Here is a 20,654-nt window from a genome sequence, read left to right as displayed (position 1 = left end):
AACTATAATACTTTTAGAATGAAATACAAGAGAAAGTTTGTGGGACCTAGGACTAGGTGAAATTTTTCTCAGACATGACACCAAATCATGATACATAAATGCAAACATTGATAAGTTGGACTTCATCAAAATTACAACTTTTGGCCTTCAAAATCTCTTAAGAGGATGAAAAGACCAGCTACAGACTGGGGAAAATGTTTGCAGACCACATATCTGACAGAAAACTTGTATCTAGAATATATAAAGAATCCTCAAAATGTAATGGGCAAAAGACATGAACAGACATTTCACCAAAGAGGATATACAAATGGCAAATAAGCATATGAAAAGATATTTAACATCATCAGCTATTGGGAAGTGCAATTTAAAACAAAGAGGTATCACTACACACCTATTAGAATGACTAAAATAAAAATATAGTGACAACACCAAATGCAGGCAAAGATGTAGAGAAACTGGATCTTTCATACATTGCTGGTGGGAATGTAAAATGGTACAGACAATCTGGAATTTTTGGCAGGTTCTTATAACACTAAACTTATACCATTCGACCCAGCAAATTGCACTGTTGGGCATTTGTCACAGAGAAGTGAAAACTAATGTTTACACAAAAAACTCTACATGAATATTCATTGCAGTTTTATTCTTAATAGGCAAAAATTGGAAACAACCCAAATGTCCGTCCATGGGTAAATAGTTAAACAAACTGTAGTACATCCATAGCAATACTACTACTCAGTAATAAAAAGGAATGAACTATTGATACATGCAACAACTTGGGTGGATCGCAAGGAAATTATGCTGAGTGAAGAAAAGCCAGTTTCAAAAGGTATGATTCCATTTACATGTGATAAAATTGCGCACTACTATATACACAGATACAGAAACGAGTGCATGTAAAACTGGTGTAATCGGAATAAGGCCTGTGGATTGTACCGATGTCAATATCTTGGTTATGTGAGATATTACCATTGGGGGAAATTGGGTGAAGATTACATGAGACTGTTCTGTAATATTTTTTTTACAGATCCTGTGAATCTATAATTATTTCAAAATAAGTATAATAAAATGAGGTAAGTCTGAAGGACCATGCATATTTTAGAATTCACACATTTGCATATTATGACATAGAGCTTACCTTTCTGTTTAGTCTAGAAATGTAAATGAAAATGACAATTATGAGTTCATGGTAAAGGGTTTGTTGCTTAAACATTTGTATGAGTCAGTATTCCACCAAAGAAGCAGACCAATAGCTATAGACACACACACACACACACACACACACACACTCTCTCTCTCTCTCTCTCTCTCTCTTATTCATTCATTAATTATAAGATATTGGCTTACAAATGTGGGGCAGGCTAAGTAAATCCAAAATCTATAGGGCACGCAGTCAGAAAGGAATGATCAGGCCCACTCAGATTATCCAGGATAATCTCCCTTACTTTATGTCAACTGATCAGGAGCTTTAATTACATGAAAATACCTTCACAGCAACACCTTGGTTAGTGTTTGATTGAATAAATGGAGGCTGTAGCCTAACCAAGTTGACTCGTCAAAAAGCCACACATCATAAACCACTTGTGCTTGCAACTGAATAAATTTATTCTGTTAATAGCCACTTTGGCTTGATTATTATAGGTAATTCAAGTGCAAACGACTTAAATCAATAGTGGCCGACAAGAGTTGTATACATGAGGGTCCACTTATACAACTTTAGAGTTGAAAGGAGCCATGAAAAGCTTAGGTAGTATTTCAACACGGCCCAGGAACCTCCCCGTCGTCGGCGTCTCCGGCCCTTAGAGGCGCTGAGGCTCCTCCCGACAGCAGCGCGCCCAGCAGGAGCAGAGAGGAACCCACCTGGAGCCCAGCGCCGCGGGTGCGGGAGCACTAAGTGGGCGGAGCCTCGAGGCGCGCGGCGGTAGCGACGGCGCCCAGCCCGCCAGAAGAGCGCGCGGCGGGCGGACGGCGGGGAGCCAGTCGGGTAGGGCGAGCGCGGACAGCGGTTGGCTGCGGGGGGGTGGGTTGTGAGTGGAGCGCGGGGGGTGGGGGGACGGGGGGAGGAAGGAAGGGGAAGAGGCGGAGCGTGGGAGCGCACAGTGTCAGGAATACAATAGTGCTCCGCGCCGCTTCAGCCGCCGCCGCCGCCGCCGCCGCCTCAGCCGCTGCAGCCGCCGCCGCCCAACCGCCTGCCCAGCGCTGAGGCCTGACGGGCCGGGCGGGCGAGGGCCGAGGGCGGGAGCTGAGGCACTGGGGGCGGCCCCGGCGGATCCCGTGGCGGGGCGGGGGGCGGGGGGCGGGGGTGGGGAGGAGATTAGGGGGCAGGTGCGAGGGAGGGGAGAGAAGAAAGCGAGCGGTTCGGGGGGCGGTTACCACCCCTACCCGACTCGCCAGGCACGTTGCCGGGCCCGAGTGTGGAGCCGGGAAGGAGCGGCGACCGAGCTGCGCAAAGGTAGGCGCCACTGAGGCTCGACGCGGGGCGAGCGGGCTAGGGGGCGTCGCGTTGTGTGGGCAGCGGGAGTGGCGGCCTCAGGGAGTGGAAACGGGCGCCGCGGAGCGCAACGTCCCGGCCCAGCCTCGCCGCGCTCCGGGTCGCTTCGGCTCCTCACCGCGGTGGCCTCCGGCGTCCCCACCGCCTTGGGGCCGAGAGCGTGTGTGGGCTGAGGTGAAGTGCCCGGTGGTCCCTCGGCCGGCCGGCGCAGCGCCGGGTGGCCGGCGCGGGGGCAGGGGTGGTGGGGGCGCCCGGCCGGGCTCGGCTGCGGCTACACTCGGGCAGGAATTGAGCGCCATAACTGTTGCGGCCGTTCCCTCCGGTGCCCCATCCTGGCGCCCCCTCCCTCCCGGTCCACTGCCTGCTCTCGGGGCTCCCGGGGTCAGACCCGCGGCGGGAGGACCTGCTCTGCCGGCCGCCTGGGGCCGGATGCTCCGGGGAGCGGGGGCGCGCCCTGACTGTTTCGATGTTGGGGGGCGGGAAGAACTGAGTCCCGGAGACTGGGGGCCGGGCGGTGCGGGCGGCGGCGAGGTCCCCGGTGAGCCCGGGCGCCCCGCGGGCTGGCGAACTTTCCCTCCCCCTCGCGTCATTGTTCCGGCGCTCCGGGTCCGGATCCGCGGTGAGCGCCGGGCGGTCCGGGGGCGGGGATGGCGAAAACGGGAGGGCTTTGCCAGTCTTATGGGAAAAATTTCCCATCTCTGGGCAAGGCAAAGTTAACTTTTCTCCAGCAATCGAGTTGGTTTTATTCCCTCCGCCGTGGGGCAATCGATTAAAAAAAAAGAAAAGATAGCCTCCCTCCAATCTTTTTCTCTCGCTTTTCAGAGGCACTGCTTCGGTGAAGTCTGGCTTTAAATTGCACCGGGCAACCTGCGTTTATTATTTGTGAGGAGGAAGGGGGGGGCGGGATTTCGAGTGTGTGACCGTAATGGTGGTATGTGAAGGCATGTTTAAAAGTTGGTATCATTGTGTAGCCCTGGGACATATGCAGCTCCTAAGCATTTGGCAAGAAACTTGTTTGGCCGCTTCTCTGGATTTCTGAGTTGCAGGGAAATCCATGGTCTCAGATGTTCGAGAGATTGTTTTTGATGTGAGATCCGTTGATCTGTGAAGCTGAGGATGAGGTCCCCGTGTCGTCTCCCCCCGCGTCCCCCCACCCCCCTGCCGTCTGATTGTGTAAGAAATCAAAACCGTGTTGATGGTGATTCCAGTGGCCTGGAGGGAAAGGCGACCTCATTCCCTGATAAAGATAACTGCTTCTCTCAAAACTGGCAAAGTAATGGAAAATAATTTAGGTAAAGACTGGTTGCACAACATCTTGGCTTAGTTTAAGCAACCCAGAATCCACTTTCTCAGAGTAGTTCTCTTAAATACCTTCCCTGCAGCCATTTCTTGTCAGCCTGGGGGTGAAGGCGGGGTGTGAGAAAGGAGTCGGCCTGAACAAAGCATCGCGTTTTTATTTAATACTTTCATAACATCTGTAAACAATGGGAATGTGGATCCCAGGCCTCTGTACCTTTTGAATAGTGTAGTTCTCATGCTTTTATAGTATCATGTGATTACTCTTTGGATAAGTGAAAATGTGTTTTTTTTCCTCTTTTGTTTAGCCTAGGAGTATTCTACCTCTATAACATATCATTTTCTTTTTCATTTAAAGTGAGCTCTAAATTTAAATACTTGAACTGTAAAAGGATAATGACTCTCTCCAAGGGTGAGAGAATTACATGAGCTCTCAGTCTTGGCTACCATCATTGACACCTTTTCTTCAACTATGCTCTTCTCTACAGTTTTGTTTGCTAGAGAAGTGCTCTTAACCCAGTATTGGTGCCTTGACAGTTTCTTGCATTCTTCATCCAGTCAGTTCTGGAATACTCAGGGGTCCTGGTCTGGTCCTAGAACCCACACTTTCGTTCTCCCACTTTTCTGAGTCGTGTTGCTGTGCCTTGGCAGTGTGGTAAATGCCTTCTCACCTGTAGGAGTTGGTGAATCTTGTTCACAGGTAGGGGAAAGTGAAGAAGGGCCTCCCACTCCTACCTGAAGTGTTTGTGATCATCTGGCCTCCGGGAGTGACTTGGAAGCAGCCTTAGGGGTGACCGGGACCCACCTTCTGGCCTGTAGAGAGTTCCCAGGAGCAAGAAAGGTGATGGTGCAGGGCTGTCATCATAGTTGAGATGTATGAGTTAGCAAAAGTTAAAATATTTAAGAACAAAGGATGTTGAAGGCTGTAGGTTGAGTATGATCTCCTTTGGTAATGCTTGTCTTTTCCCTCCTTTGTGTTCCACTGACCCTAACAACCCATTTCTACCCTAAGCTACACGAAAGCATTTCTTCTTTTTGCACGCTACTTTGAGGTCTGGCTGGAACTAAGCAAGTATTTTGGGGGAGGCAGAAGGCATTGGGTGTTTTTGAAGACATGGCATTACAAAGGACTCTAACAAGCCTTGATCAGGGATACAGAGGTTGAATATTATCATAGGACATAATGTACCTACCTCCTCATAGAGCTTACACAAAACAGGAGCTGAGGAAGGTAGAGATCATATGCTGGTTTACATTAAGAAAATCTCTCATCAGGGGATAACTTACTGTGACCTTTACTTATCTCACCTTATAAGTGAGGGGTGAGTATTGGGTGACACCCATGTGGCACTTTGCTGAAATGGCTAATATGGGACACTTGAATGGTTTACAAGTTTCTACCTGTTGTTCCACTTACAGTGACTGGGAAAGCTGAAGCATTCTGGTTTGTGGGGTGGGGAAGGTCTAGGATGAGTAGGCAGAAGTGATGAACGAATAAAAGGGTGCTAGCAAGTGGTCATTACAGACCAAGTAACTACTAGCTTTGAGTTTTCTCTTTTCTGGAATCTTTGTGACTCCCCCATAGTTATTTTTGCCTCCTTCCTGTAGATCTCTCCTTAGACAACAGCAGCAAAGCTCTTACCATCGAAACTGCCTCTGTGCTTCTCTTGCCGGGGACAGTGAGCAAGAAGTGTCCTGGGGAGAATTTGCCTGACCCTGTAGCTGAGCTTGGGAAACAGAAAGTAAGAACTCAAAGGTAGCCGCCTGAAGAAAGCAGGGGGCCTGGTGTGGGGAAATAGTACTGGGGCATTGTCCAATGGGAGATACCTATATGTTCATTAGTGCTCTTCAAGCAGTAAATAATTTAATCTCTGTCCCAACCCAGAAGCCGTGGCTGAGCCCTGTTACCTAAGGGGCTTTTTGTTGGCTGATAGGCAAGGAAACCCGAGTCTGGAGTGTGTTTTTTGGAACAGCTGACAAGAGAATATGGTACCAGCATGGCCAGTACACTAGACCTTGTGTGTTGCAATCTCCTGGGAAATTTTTTTTTTAGATTTTCAAAACTTCTTATTTTGACACAATTAGAAAAAAAGTTGTAAGAATAGTACAAAGAACTCCTTTATTCCTTTCAGTCAAGGTCACCGTTTAGTAACAGTTTGTTCCCATTTGCCTTATCATTTGCTCTTTCTGTTTCTTTTTATGAACAGTTTGAGAGTAACCATTGAGAGATTGGTATTTGTCAAAGGCATCTGCACAGAGGGTGGCCCAGGTGCAGCTGTGGGGTGCAGCAGAACATTGGTGAGTGAAATCTACCTAAAGCTGTAAAGCACACATTTGTAAATCACATGGAATCTCTGGTGCTAAATATAGAAATCAGTATCAATTGGAAAAGTGGTTAATGTAAACTCCGCTTTTGTCAGCATTTTCCTCAAGTTTGTTCTTAGCTCTGCCAAGCTTTAATAGTTATGAAAATCCATTCCACCACTCCCCCAACTTTGCACCTATAATATATTCTCGAACATTTTCATTTAATTTATTTAGCAAGCATATATTTGCTAGGGGTATAAGAGGTGAAAGATACTCATCTCCTTGAGAGCTCAACAGCCAGTGGAAAGGTAGTAAGGAAATCTATCACCTCAATCAAGGGGAAGAGTATTGTGCTAAAGGGGTTTACAGGGGTAATTGGAACAGCAAGCTGGTTAAGGATTTGAAGAGTTAGATACCTGGGAGTCATTTGGGAAGTATGTGAATGTGAAGATCCATCTTTTCTGAGGCTTGCTGCTCTTAGATGACAAGGTTTATGAGTTAGGGAAGCCTTTGGTGTCATATCCAACACAGACTGTGGGGTCATGCCAACTTGCATTTTAATCCACCACTTGATTTTGACCAGTTACTTAACTTCACCATGCCTCAGTTTCTTCATCTGCCAAACCACACCTCCGAGATAATAATTAATTGAGGTAATAATTGCTCTGTTGGGCTTCCCTGGTGGCGCAGTGGTTGAGAGTCCACCTGCCGATGCAGGGGACACAGGTTGTGCCCCGGTCCAGGAAGAGCCCACATGCCACGGAGCGGCTAGGCCCGTGAGCCATGGACGCTGAGCCTGCGCGTCCGGAGCCTGTGCTCCACAACGGGAGAGGCTACAACAGTGAGAGGCCCGCATACCGCAAAAAAAATAATAATAATAAAAATAATTGCTCTGTAAACATTCATTTCGTCTTCCCTTCAAAAAATACAATATGGGGGGAATAGCATGAAAGGTACTAGGTATTAAGGTGAAATCCAAGGAGGTGTTTCTATTTTTCTGCAAATAAATATATAATTACTAATTGTACTGAGTTGTGATGGAGATTACTATGAGATAATAGCAATAACAGCAGCGATGATTTGTTAACCATTTCTTGTGTGCTAAGCACTGTGTTAAGTGCTTATCACAGGGTATCTTTCTGAGGCTCAAAGAGGTGAAGCAAAGGTAACGTGCCTAAGGTCACACAGCAAGTAAGAGGTAGAATGCTTCTGAGAGGGAGATCAGCAAGGTGCCCTGGAGCCTGAAGGATGAGCAGGAAAAAACAAGGTAAAAGTCAGAGAGAAGGGATTGCTAGGCAGAGGGAACAACAGGTGTTGTAAGGGCACTGAGATGGGAGAGAGATGTAGAAAGAATCCACAGAGGTTTGGCTAGGACCTGGGGAAAGAGATGAGATAGGCAGGGGAAAATTGACAGGGCCTTATGGGACCTCATTAAGGAGGTTGTGTTTTATTCCAAGGACTGGGGGAGGCTGCTGGAAGGTGTTTTTCAGTGTGTGTGTGTATTTAATCCAGAAAGGCATCTAGTGAGGCCTAAACAAAAGCGGTTTAAGAGAGTCATTTCCCTTTCAGTGTCCCACTTTGTGATCCAATAGAGGCAGTGTTTCTGGCCTAAATGTGTAGATCTTTTTTTTTTTGGCTGCGTCGGGTCTTAGTTGTGGCACACAGGCTTCGTTGAGGCAGGCGGGATCCTCTGTTGCAGCATGCGGGCTCCTCTCTAGTTGCAGCGTGCGGGTTTTCTCTCTCTAGTAGTGGTTTGCGGGCTCCAGAGCGCGTGGGCTCTGTAGTTTGAGGCACACAGACTCTCTAGTTGTGGTGCACGGTCCTAGTTGTCCTGCGGCATGTGGGATCTTAGTTCCCTGACCAGGGATCAAACCCATGTCCCCTGCATTGGAAGGCGGATTCTTTACCACTGGACCACTAGGGAAGTCCCATGTGTAGATCTTAAACAATTTTTACTGCCCACCATTAACATGGCTAAAAAGAGTTGCTATGATGCTGGAAGAAGCTGGTCCTGTAGAATGCTTCTAGAAGGAGGTTTAATTGGGCTCTTATATCTGATGCTTTTTAGGCTGCATTAAGGGAGCTCTTTCAGCTTTCACCAAGCCCTGTCAAATGGGAAAAAAAGTAGAATTGAAGGAAAAAGTGATTCCTGGAAACCTGAGTTGTTGTTCATGTTAGAAATGGAACTGTTGAATATATAAGACTTTGGCTTAAATATATCATGATAAAGATGCTTCAGTGACTAAATGGAAATTTTTTGTGGAGTGTGTGTGTGTGTGTGTGTGTGTTTGGTGTGTGCCATCCGTGATGGCAGACAGTGCATTTATGAGAATCTGGGAAGACTGATGAATTTTTTCTATACTTATATATTTATTTATTCTCATCCAGGTACTGCAGGTTTTTCTGTTTGAAACTATTTCTTATGTGCAGAGTAAACTTCATAGGGAAAATCAGTGTTCTTTTCCCCTTTCCATATGTAGTGGACCACAAACATATTTACTTTGAAGTAGCCTATGTCAATTAGCTTTTCCTTCTTTTTTTTTTTTTTTTTTTTTTTTTTGGCAGGGAGGATAGTTAGCTGGCAGCTGGATGATCTAGGATGGCCTCGCTCACACATTTGGTAGTTGGCAGGCTGGTTGGTCTAGGAGGCCCTAAGCTGGGATGGCTCATCCCCACTCCAAATGGTCTCTCATCCAGCTGGCTAGTCTGGACTTGTTAACATCCTGGTCTCAAAGGCACAAAGAGTAGCAAGCGAGAGCAAGCACCAGTGCACAAGCACTTCTCAAGTGTCTGCTTGTGTCACATTTGATATTGTCCCATCAGCCAAACCACAGAAGTTCTTCCATGGCCAAGCCCAGAGTCGTTGTGGGAGGGGACCCTCCAGGGTGTGGACATAAGGAGATGTGAGAAAATTGGGGACCATTACCACAGTAATGCATAATAATTATTAATGAATATAGCAGCTTTTCCTTTGATAAATCATTTTAAATGCTCATTTGTAAATGTAGTGTATTCTTGAGACTAAGTAATATGATCATGCCACGTCTCTTCTATCGAGTGTGGAGCTGAGTGATGGTTTTTCTAGGAGGAAGCCAAAGGGAGACAGTGTGGCTCTAGATGTAGATACCATCATGAATGGCTTGGCTGCTCACTGATCTTGTGTGGCTATTATCAAAGGAGCCCCTGGGTTTCCTCAACCTCCCGTTGAAGCTTTATCACAAAAACTGTAGTGTACTAGACTGCACTAGGTTTTGTAGTCAAGCAAAAAGATGGCTAACTGGGAATCCATCACCACCTGAAAGGTGAGAGAAACATTTGCATCCTTTCTTCATAATCTTTATGTGATTTATAGTTTTACCTAAGAGAAGAAATCCTTATTTAGGCATTATAATAAGGACAAAGGATTCTCTGTAGATATGTTTTATTTGGTCAAGATTTTAAAATCTCCCTGTGGTTGCTGTGAAGAATCCACCATTGTGCTGTAGAGTGGCCAGTGACTAGTAATTTGGGGAGTCAGCCTTTGGCTTTTGCTTGTGAAGATTTTAGAAGTAACACCTTTACACACCTGAAATAGGCTTTACAACCAGCTTGTGGCCTGAAATACATTACATGAAAATGCAACTGGACCCTAGGAAGCATGTGTGGGAAAATGAATAGAAGGCTCACTTTGTACATCTTAGAGCTGTACATTTCTCTAGAAAATTGCCTGGTGATAGAATCTCAGCTTCCTTTTTTTCCTCCTAGGATAAAAATTAAAAATGAAAAATCCCTGACATTTTAAAAGTCAGTGACTTGCACCAGTCAGAATGGCCATCATCAAAAAATCTACAAACGATAAGTGCTGGAGAGGGTGTGGAGAAAAGGGAACCCTCTTGCACTGTTGGTGGGAATGTAAATGGATACAGCCACTATGGAGAACAGTATGGAGGTTCCTTAAAAAACTAAAAATAGAATTACCATATGATCCAGCAATCCCACTACTGGGCATATACCCAGAGAAAACCATAATTCAAAAAGACACATGCACCCCAATATTCATTGCAGCACTATTTACAGTAGCCAGCTCATGGAAGCAACCTAAGTGTCCATTGACAGATGAATGGATAAAGAAGATGTGGCACATATGTACAATGGACTATTACTCAGCTATAAAAAGAAACGAACTTGAGTTATTTGTAGTGAGGTGGATGGACCTAGAGTCTGTCATACAGAGTGAAGTAAATCAGAAAGAGAAAAACAAATACCATATGCTAACACATATATATGGACTCTAAAAAAAATAAAGGTTCTGAAGAACCTAGGGGCAGGACAGGAATAAAGATGCAGATGTAGAGAATGGACTTGAGGATATGGGGAGGGGATAGGGTAAGCTGGGACGAAGTGTAAGCTGGGACGAAGTGAGAGAGTGGCATGGACATATATACACTACCAAATGTAGAATAGCTAGTGGGAAGCAGCCACATAGCACAGGGAGAACACCTAGAGGGGTGGGATAGGGAGGGTGGGAGGGAGACGCAAGAGGGAGGAGATGTGGGGATATTTGTATATGTATAGCTGATTCACTTTTTTATAAAGCAGAAACTAACACACCACTGTAAAGCAATTATACTCCAATAAAGATGTTAAAAAAAGAAAAAGTGACTTGGAAATAGCCATCAAAATTATAAATGCACATATCATTTGAACCAGCAAACACTTCCAGGAATGAATTCAACAAATGTTTGCGTGTTACTCGGAATATTGCTTATAATAGCAAGAGTGGTTATAGCCTAAGGATCAATCAAGGCTTGATTATACAGTAGAATATTACATTGATATTGCATGATCTTCAAGATGTACAAAATGAAAAAAAAAGCAAGAAACAGAACAATGTGTATTGTATACTACTATTTGTATAAAATAGATAGTGGGGCAGTAATATGTAAATTTTTGCTTACATAAACATAAAATATTTCTGGAAGGATATTCAAGACACTGATAGCTTTGGGGCATACATGGCCTGGGTAGAAGGTGGGAGAGAGACTTTTCACTGCATAAACTTTTATATATACTTTTGGAATTTTAAGCCACGTGAATATATTACCCTATTTTAAAAATTAAGTACATTTATCTAAAAAGAGATGGTATATGGTTATGGTGATGTGAACTTCCATGAACTCCTACACAAGTTGACCTGGTCAGAACTATCCATGTTAAAAAATATATCCAGCCAGTTTTGTTTCCTAGAAATGCCTCAGAATAGTGTACTTCTGAATTTTTAACTATAGCCCTACCTTTTTCAGAATGTCATATGAATGGAATCATACAGTATGTAGCCTTTTTTGGTCTTGCTTCTTTTACTTGATTCATCTATGTTATGTGAAATAATAGCCTTTTCCTTTTTATCGCTGAATTGTATTCCATTGTATGGAATACAACGGTTCATTCACCTGTTTCAGGACAACTTGGTTGCTTCCAGTTTCTTGGCTATTATGAATAAAGCTGAATAAATATTTTGTGTGGACATAAGTTTTCAGTTCATTTGGGTAGATACGTAGGAGTGGGATTGCTGAGTTTTTATAAGAAACTGCCAAACTGTCTTCCAAAGTGGTTCTACCATTTTGCATTCCTACCAGCCATGAAAATGAGGAGTGTATGTCAAGGTTCATCTTCCTGAATATGGATGTCCAGTAGTTCCAGAACCATTTGTTGAAAAGACTGTCCTTTCTCCATTGAATTGCTTTTGTACCTCTGTCAAAATGTGGTTATGCTTGTGTGGGTCTATTTCTGAGATCTCTGTTCTGTTGAATTGATCTTTGTGCCTGTCATTTTGCCATTACCACACTGTCTTGACTATTATAGCTTCATAGGATTCTTGAAATCAGGTAATATGGGTACTGTTATTTTTTCTTCTTTATCAGAGTTGTAGAGGTGAGAGAGGACATCCTTCATTTGTTCCAGTCTTAGAAAGCATTCCATCTCTCACCATTAAGTACGATGCTAGCTGTAGGGATTTTTTTTTTTAATATATACCCTCTTGTGCTGAAAAGAGTTAACATAGCAGGCCTGAGGCTGCTATCTTTAGAAGGCCTGCTTGCAAGGTTGGCCCTTGGCTGGTGTCTGGGAAATTGGTTTTTCAAACATTTTGAAAATAAAACATTATATTATACCTTCATTTATTCCTTTTCCAATGTTCTTCATTTCTTTATGCTAATCCAGCTTCCCATCTTATTCATAATCTTTCTGCCTGAAGAATTTTCCTTTAACATTAACTTTTATGCCAGATCTGCTGTCAGTAAATTCTGTTTTTGTTTGTATGAGAAAGTCTTTTTTTCCCTCACTTTTAAAGGACATTTTCATGGAATATGGAATTCTGAGTTGAGTTTTTTTCCTCTCTCAACATACTACTCCACTGTTGCCTTGCTTGCATCGTTTCTGTAAAGTCTGCTGTAATTCTTATCTTTGTTCCTCTATAGCTAATTTGCCTTTTTTCCTCTGGCTTCCTTAAGTCTCTTTGTCTTTGCCTAGGTGTGGCCTTTTAGTTTTTTTCATATTTATGCTGCTTGGTATTCTCTGAGCTTCTAGTGTCTGTGGTTTGTTGCCTGTCACTAATTTAGAAAGTTCTCAGCCATTATTTCTTCAAATAATTATTGTGCCCCATTCTCTCTTTTTTTCTTCCTTCTGGGGTTCCAATTACAAATATATTATACTGTTTGTTATTGTCCCACAGTTCTTGAATGCTGTGTTCTATTTTTTCTCCCTTTTGTCTCTTTTTATTTTATTTTTATTGACCTGATCAACAAATTTGATCTTTATGTTCACTGATTCTCTCCTTGTTTGTGTCAGTTCTACTGTTGAGCATGGTGGTTTTTTACTCTTTTTTTATTGAGCATTTCCATTTGATTCTTTATCACAGTTAACATCTCTTTTCTGAAATTATCCATCTGCTCTTGCATATTGTCTACCTTTTCCATTAGAGTCTTTAACACAGTAATCATAATTCTTTTAGATTTCATCTGATAGTCCCAACTTCTGTGTCATACTGAATCTGGATCTGATGATTGTTTTGGCATTTGGAATATTTTCCTGCCTTTTATTATACCTCATAAATTTGTTAAAAGCTGAACATGGGCAGGAGAAGAACACAGGTTTCCTTCTGCTAGGCCTTTAGTGTGGGGATTTTAATTAATCTAGTCAGGAGTCTGCCTGTGTTCCATGTTTGTTTTTGCTATGGGCACCAGAGATTTCTGATTCCTCTAGTGATACCTTCTTTTTGACTCCTGCTTGGCTTTGGGTTTTTCCTTTGTGCTGTTTCCCAAGAGCTGTCTCTTACAGCTCTCCCAGTTGTATTTCAGTGTTACTAACCACATAACTGGTTTGCCAGGTGGTGGTTGCTGGGGGAGGGGGAGTTCTCTGATGATTTGATTAAGCCTCAGACTTAGGCAGGTACTGGAACTTGGGTCTTGAGTGTGTCCTTCACAAGATTTCCTGCCCTTTCTCCAGGAGTGGAGCTTCTTTTTCTTTTTCCTCTGTTCATTCGCCCAGCAGCAGTGAGTATTCACCAGTGTCCTCAAGCCATAGATTTTAAGTCCCCCCGAAAATTAAGCCTTTTGTTCTGTACTAGAGATAAAGGAAAGGGGTCTGGGTGGATTTCACAGTGAGTGCTATTTTCCTCAGCCAAACAGCACCTTCATGGAATCTTTCTCTGACATTTTTCCTGATCTTCCCTGTAGGAGCCTTGTGGGATTCCTTTTGGTAAAACTTGGAAGAGGATGGGAAACCCCTCCCCCACAACGTGGAGCCCAAGAGCTTCATACTCTCATGACATTCCATACTCTGGCCTCCAGTAATTTGTCAGAATCTCTAGTTTAATCTTCCTACCAGCTTACATGTTTGGATCCTGTGGCTACCTGCAGGCACCGGTCTCTTCAGATAGTGGGTTGGTGGTTTGCCCTATGACTTCACTTCTCTGATAGGTCCAAGAAGAGTCATTGATTTTCAGTCGATATAGCTTCTTTCTTGTAAAGGTGGAAATGATGACCTCCCAGTACTTTACATGACCAAGCTGAAACCTAAGTCCTCAAATAACTTTTAATCTACACAAATGTCTAATGTGCAGCCCATAGAAACTTAGTACAGGTTAGTTTTTTCCCCTTTTCTTTTTTTCAAACCCTTGAATTTTATAGTTTTATGGCTAGGGAGCCAGAAATAATTGATTCTGGCTTGGGTTCTGCCTATTTTAGGCTTTAAAAGCCTCTGTACCACTGGTAGTATGTTATATGTTTGTCTTGCTCTCTTCTAAAATTCTGTGTATGCCTTTGGTAACTATTGAGCATGTTGTTAGCACTCAATAATAATTTGCCTCATTCAAAATTAGAGCATGATTTAGCCTTTCTAGATCATAGAGTTTGTTAGTGACCATGTGTTTGTTGTTTTTATTCTTCACATTTCCAGGTGCAATTCAGTTCAGCTGATAGTTGTTGAGTGCCCACTGTGCTATGAGTGAGGCACTAAGTGTTAAGTAGAATACAAGCCTGACCTGGTAAATGGAGTAACCAAGGGGTTCCTGAAGGCAATGGAAGCCCCATGGATGGAAGGAAATTGCAACTTGGGAAACATCTCCATTTCAATCTAGGATTTTTAAAATTCTTTTTAAATTTTTATTTTTAATTATACTAGTGATACATGAATGAATTCTAGTAAAAACTGAAAAGTTTTTACTAGTTTTTACTAGAGCCATGGTTGTCCATGACATCCTTATGACATTCTCATTCCGTCACATTCTCCTTCCCAAAGTTAATTTTGACTACTTACTTTTGTTTTACTGTGCAAATTGCTATATCAAACGTATCATCTAATAAGTTTACTGAAATACTTAAAATTTTTTTTTTTTATTTTTGGTCGTGCCACACAGCATGTGGGATCTTAGTTCTCCAACCAGGGATCAAATCCATGCCTCCTGCTGTGGAAGCGCAGGGTCTTAACGACTGAACCGCCAGGGAAGTCCCGTGAAATATTTTTATATTTAAGGGAATAAGCACCCAAATTCATTTAACTTTTAAAGAATGTTTATTAGGGGTAACTGTCATCATTTAGGTTGGATATGTGGCCTAATAATGATTCTTTGCTTCACATTATAATGTAACTCTTCTGGTTTTTAAACCTGAAAACCTAGTGTTGGTGACAGAACTGTAAAAGTTTATTTTGAGTAAATAAGAAATACAGAAATTCGTACTGACTGAAAAGATGACGACCTGTTGCCTTTTTCTTTAATTATCATAGTATAATTGACTTTTCTGGGGTGTGTATAGTTCAGTGGATTTTGACACATATAGATCAGTGTAACCACTACCACAGTCAAAGTACAAAACAGTTCCACCACCCTAGGAAACTCCTTTGTGCTACCTCTTTCAGTCATACTATGTTCTCACCCCAACTGCTGGCAGCCACTGATCTGTGCTCTATCACACTATAGTTTTGTCACTTTGATGTCACATAAATGGAGTCAGACTATATGTAATATTTTGAGGGTTTTTTTCACTCAGCATAATGCTTTTGAGATTCATCCAAGTTGTGTGTATCAAATAGTTTGTTCCTTTTTATTACAGAGTAGTAGTCTATTATATGAAACCACATTTTGGTTGTTTCCAGTTTTGGGTGATTAAAAGTAGGGCTGCTGTAAAAATTCATGTGCAAGTGTTTGTGTGCACATAAATTTGCATTTCTCTAGGGTAAATACCTGAGAGTGAGATTGCTAGAATTACACTGCCATTCATGGTAAAACTAGTTAGCTAGAGTTTAAATGCTAGAAATGGATAGAGTAACAAAGACCCAAATTGTTTAAATCTTGCTTTTGCTTCTTACTAGCTATGCAACCTTGAGTGAGTTTAACCTCTTTGTGCCACAGTTTCCATATTTGTAAAATGAAGTTAACAATAACAACCACTGGGATTATTGTGTGGGATTAATGGCATATTTTAAAAATTTATTTATGTTTGTCTGTGTTGGGTCTTAGTTGCTGCATGCAGGCTTTCTCTAGTTGTGTCAAGCGAGGACTACTCTTCATTGGGGTGTGCAGGCTTCTTATTGTGGTGGCTTCTCTTGTTGCGGAGCATGGGCTCTAGGCATGCAAGCTTCAGTAGTTGCAGCACATGGGCTCAGTAGTTGGGGCACGCGGGCTCTAGAGTACAGGCTCAGTAGTTGTGGCGCATGGATTTAGTTGCTCTGCGGCATGTGGGATCTTCCCGGACCAGGGATCAAACCCATGTCCCCTGAATTGGCAGGTGGATTCTTAACCACTGTGCCACCCGGGAAGTCCTATATTGATGGCATATTAAGAATAAAATGCTGATCGGGACTTCCCTGGTGGTCCAGTGGTTAAGACTCTACATTCCCAATGCAGGGGGCCTGGCTTTGATCCCTGGTCAGGGAACTAGATTCCACGTGCCACAACTCAGAGCCTGCATGCCACAACTGAAAAAAGACCCCACATGCTGCAACTAAAAAAAGACCCCACATGCCTCAACAAAAGATCCTGCATGCTGCAACAAAGATACTGCATGCCGCAACTAAGACCTGGCACAGCCAAATAAATAAATATTTAAAAAAGAATAAAATGCTGATAAATGTCTGGCATATTAAATGTAGTATTATACTTACCTCATGTTTAATAAAACGTTTTCTTGTCAGAGACATTCGCCTTTAGTCAATTAAAATAGAGAAATTAAATAATCCATAGGAGGGAGCTTCAAAGTGGCGGAAGAGTAAGATGTGGAGATCACCTTCCTCCCCACAAATACATCAGAAATACATCTACGTGGGGGAACAACTCCTACAGAACACCTACTGAACGCTGGCAAAAGACCTCACACTGCCCCAAAGACAAGAAACTCCCACGTACCTGGGTAGGGCAAAAGAAAAAAGAAAAAACAGACAAAAGAATAGGGACGGGACCTGCACCAGTGGGAGGGAGCTGTGAAGGAGGAAAGGTTTCCACACACTAGGAAGCCCCTTCTCGGGCGGAGACTGCTGATGGCAGAGGGGGGAAGCTTCGGAGCCACGGAGCAGAGCACAGCAACACGGGTGTGGAGGGCAAAGGGGAGAGATTCCCGCACAGAGGATAGGTGCCGACCAGCACTCACCAGCCCAAAAGGCTTGGCTGCTGGGAGCTGAGGCTCTGGCTTTGGAGGTCGGATCCCAGGGAGAAGACTGGGGTTGGCTGTGTGAACACAGCCTGAAGGGGGCTAGTGTGCCACAGCTAGCCAGGAGGGAGTCCAGGAAAAAGTCTGGACCTGCCTAAGAGGCAAGAGACCATTCTTTCGGGGTGCGCGAGGAGAGGGGATTCAGAGCACCGCCTAAACGAGCTCCAGAGAAGGGCGCGAGCTGCGGTTATCAGTGCGGACCCCAGAGATGGGCATGAGATGCTAAGGCTGCTGCTGCAGCCACCAAGAAGCCTGTGTGCAAGCACAGGTCACTGTCCACACCTCCCCTCCTGGGAGCTTGTGCAGCCTGCCACTGCCAGGGTCCCGTGATCCAGGGACAACCTCCCCGGGAGAACGCACGGCGCGCCTCAGGCTGTTACAACGTCATGCTGGCCTCTGCCGCCGCAGGCTTGCCCCGCATTCTGTACTCCTCCCTCCGCCCGGCCTGAGTGAGCCAGAGCCCCCGAATCAGCTGCTCCTTTAACCCCGTTCTGTCTGAGCAAAGAACACACGCCCCCAGGCGACCTGCACACAGAGGCGGGTCCAAATCCAAAGCTGAACCCCAGGAGCTGTGCGAACAAAGAAGAGAAAGGGAAATCTCTCCCAGCAGCCTCAGGAGCAGTGGATTAAATCTCCATAATCAACGTGATGTATCCTGCATCTGTTGAATACCTGAATAGACAACGAATCATCCCAAATTGAGAAGGTGGACTTTGAGAGCAACGATATATATTTTTTTTCCCTTTTTTCTCCTTTTATGAGTGTGTATGTGTATGCTTCTGTGTGTGATTTTCTCTGTATAGTTTTGCTTTTACCATTTGTCCTGGGGTTCTGTGTGTCCGTTTTTTTTGTTTGTTTAAGTATAGTTGTTAGCATTTGTTATCATTGGCTGATTTGTTTTTTGGTTTGGTTGCTCTCTTCTTTCTTTCTTTTTTATTACTTAAATTTTTTTAATAATTATTTTTTATTTTATTTTACTTTATTTTATTTTATTTTATCATCTTCTTTCTTTCTCTCTTTTTTTTCTCCCTTTTATTCTGAGCCATATGGATGACAAGCTCTTGGTGTTCCAGCCAGGTGTCAGGGCTGTGCCTCTGAGGTGGGAGAGCCAACTTCAGGACACTGGTCCACAAGAGACCTCCCAGCTCCATGTAATATCAAACAGTGAAAATCTCCCAGATATCTCCATCTCCATGCCAAGACCCAGCTCTGTTCAACAACCAGCAAACTACAGTGTTGGACACTCTATGAGAAACAACTAGCAAGACAGGAACACATCCCCATCCATTAGCAGAGAGGCTGCCTAAAATCATAATAAGGCCACAGACACCCCAAAACACACCACCAGACGTGGACCTGCCCATCAGAAAGACAGGGTCCGGCCTCATCCACCAGAACACAGGCACTAGTCCCCTCCACCAGGAAGCCTACACAACCCACTGAACCAACCTTAGCCACTGGGGCCAGACACCAAAAACAAAGGGAACTATGAACTGCAGTCTGTGAAAAGGAGACCCGAAACACAGTAAGTTAAACAAAATGAGAAGACAGAGAAACACACAGCAGATGAAGGAGCAAGGTAAAAACCCACCAGACCAAACAAGTGAAGAGGAAATAGTCTACCTGAAAAAGAATTCAGATTAATGATAGTAAAATGATCCAAAATCTTGAAAATAGAATGGAGAAAATAGAAGAAACGTTTAACAAGGACCTAGAAGAACTAAAGAGCAAACAAACAGTGATGAACAACACAATAAATGAAATTAAAAATTCTCTAGAAGGGATCAGTAGCAGAATAACTGAGGCAGAAGAATGAATAAGTGACCTGGAAGATAAAATAGTGGAAATAACTACTGCAGAGCAGAATAAAGAAAAAAGAATGAAAAGAATTGAGAACAGTCTCAGAGACCTCTGGGACAACATTAAATGCACCAGCATTCGAATTATAGGGGTCCCAGAAGAAGAAGAGAAAAAGAAAGGGACTGAGAAAAAATTTGAAGAGATTATAGTTGAAAACTTCCCTAATATGGGAAAGGAAACAGTCAAGTCCGGGAAACGCAGAGAGTCCCATACGGGATAAATCCAAGGAGAAACACACCAAGGCACATATTAATCAAACTATCAAAAATTAAATACAAATAAAAAATACTAAAAGCAGCAAGGGAAAAACAACAAATAACACACAAGCGAATCCCCATAAGGTTAACAGCTGATCTTTCAGCAGAAACTCTGCAAACCAGAAGGACGTGGCAGGACATATTTAAAGTGATGAAGGAGAAAAACCTACAACCAAGTTTACTCTACCCAGCATGGATCTCATTCAGATTTGATGTAGAAATTAAAACCTTTACGGACAAGCAAAAGCTAAGAGAATTCAGCACTACCAAACAGCTTTACAACAAATGCTAAAGGAAGCTCTGTAAGCAGGAAACACAAGAGAAGGAAAAGACCTACAAAAACAAACCCAAAACAATTAAGAAAATGGTAATAGGAACATACATATCAATAATTATCTTAAATGTAAATGGTTTAAATGCTCCAACCAAGAGCCATAGACTGGCTAAATGGATACAAAAACAAGACCCATATATATGCTGTCTACAAGACACCCACCTCAGACCTAGGGACACATACAGACTGAAAGTGAGGGGATGGAAAAAGATATTCCATGCAAATGGAAATCAAAAGAAAGCGGGAGTAGCAATTCTCATCAGACAAAATAGACTTTAAAACAAAGACTATTACAAGAGACAGAGAAGGACACTACATAATGATCAAGAGATCAATCCAAGAAGATATAAAAATTGAAAATATTTATGCACCCAACATAGGAGCACCTCACTACATAAGGCAAATGCTAACAGCCATAAAAGGGGAAATGGATAGTAACACAATCATAGTAGGGGACTTTAACACCCCACTTTCACCAATGGACAGATCATCCAAAATGAAAATAAATAAGGAAACACAAGCTTTAAATTATACATTAAACAGGATGGACTTAATTGATATTTGTAGGACATTCCATCCAAAAACAACAGAATACACATTCTTCTCAAGTGCTCATGGAACATTGTCCAGGATAGATCATATCTTGGGTCACAAACCAAGCCTTGGTAAATTTAAGAAAATTGAAATCATATCAAGTATCTTTTCCGACCACAACGCTGTGAGACTAGATATCAATTACAGGAAAAAATCTGTTAAAAATACAAACACGTGGGGGCTAAACAATACTTAATAACCAAGAGATCACTGAAGAAATCAAAGAGGAAATCAAAAAATACCAGAAACAAATGATAATGAAAACACAACCCAAAACCTATGGAATGCAGTAAAAGCAGTTCTAAGAGGGAAGTTTATAGCAATACAGTCCTACC

The 20,654-nt window shown here is 43.1% G+C and overlaps 1 protein-coding gene across 1 annotated transcript in view; it reads left to right on the top strand.

Moving 5' to 3' along the window:
* The first annotated feature begins 2,404 nt into the window (after positions 1-2,404).
* Positions 2,405-20,654, top strand: part of JADE3 (jade family PHD finger 3) — a 151,477-nt gene continuing 133,227 nt past the window's right edge. The window contains exon 1 of the mRNA XM_060003011.1: positions 2,405-2,452. The gene's annotated coding sequence lies outside the window, so the exon portion shown is untranslated. The remainder of the gene's footprint in view (positions 2,453-20,654) is intronic.

This window comes from Delphinus delphis, chromosome X (assembly GCF_949987515.2).
Source record: "Delphinus delphis chromosome X, mDelDel1.2, whole genome shotgun sequence".
Classification (NCBI taxonomy): Eukaryota; Metazoa; Chordata; class Mammalia; order Artiodactyla; family Delphinidae; genus Delphinus; species Delphinus delphis.
Note: the sequence above shows the minus strand (reverse complement) of the source record. Positions and strands in the feature narration are given on the sequence as shown.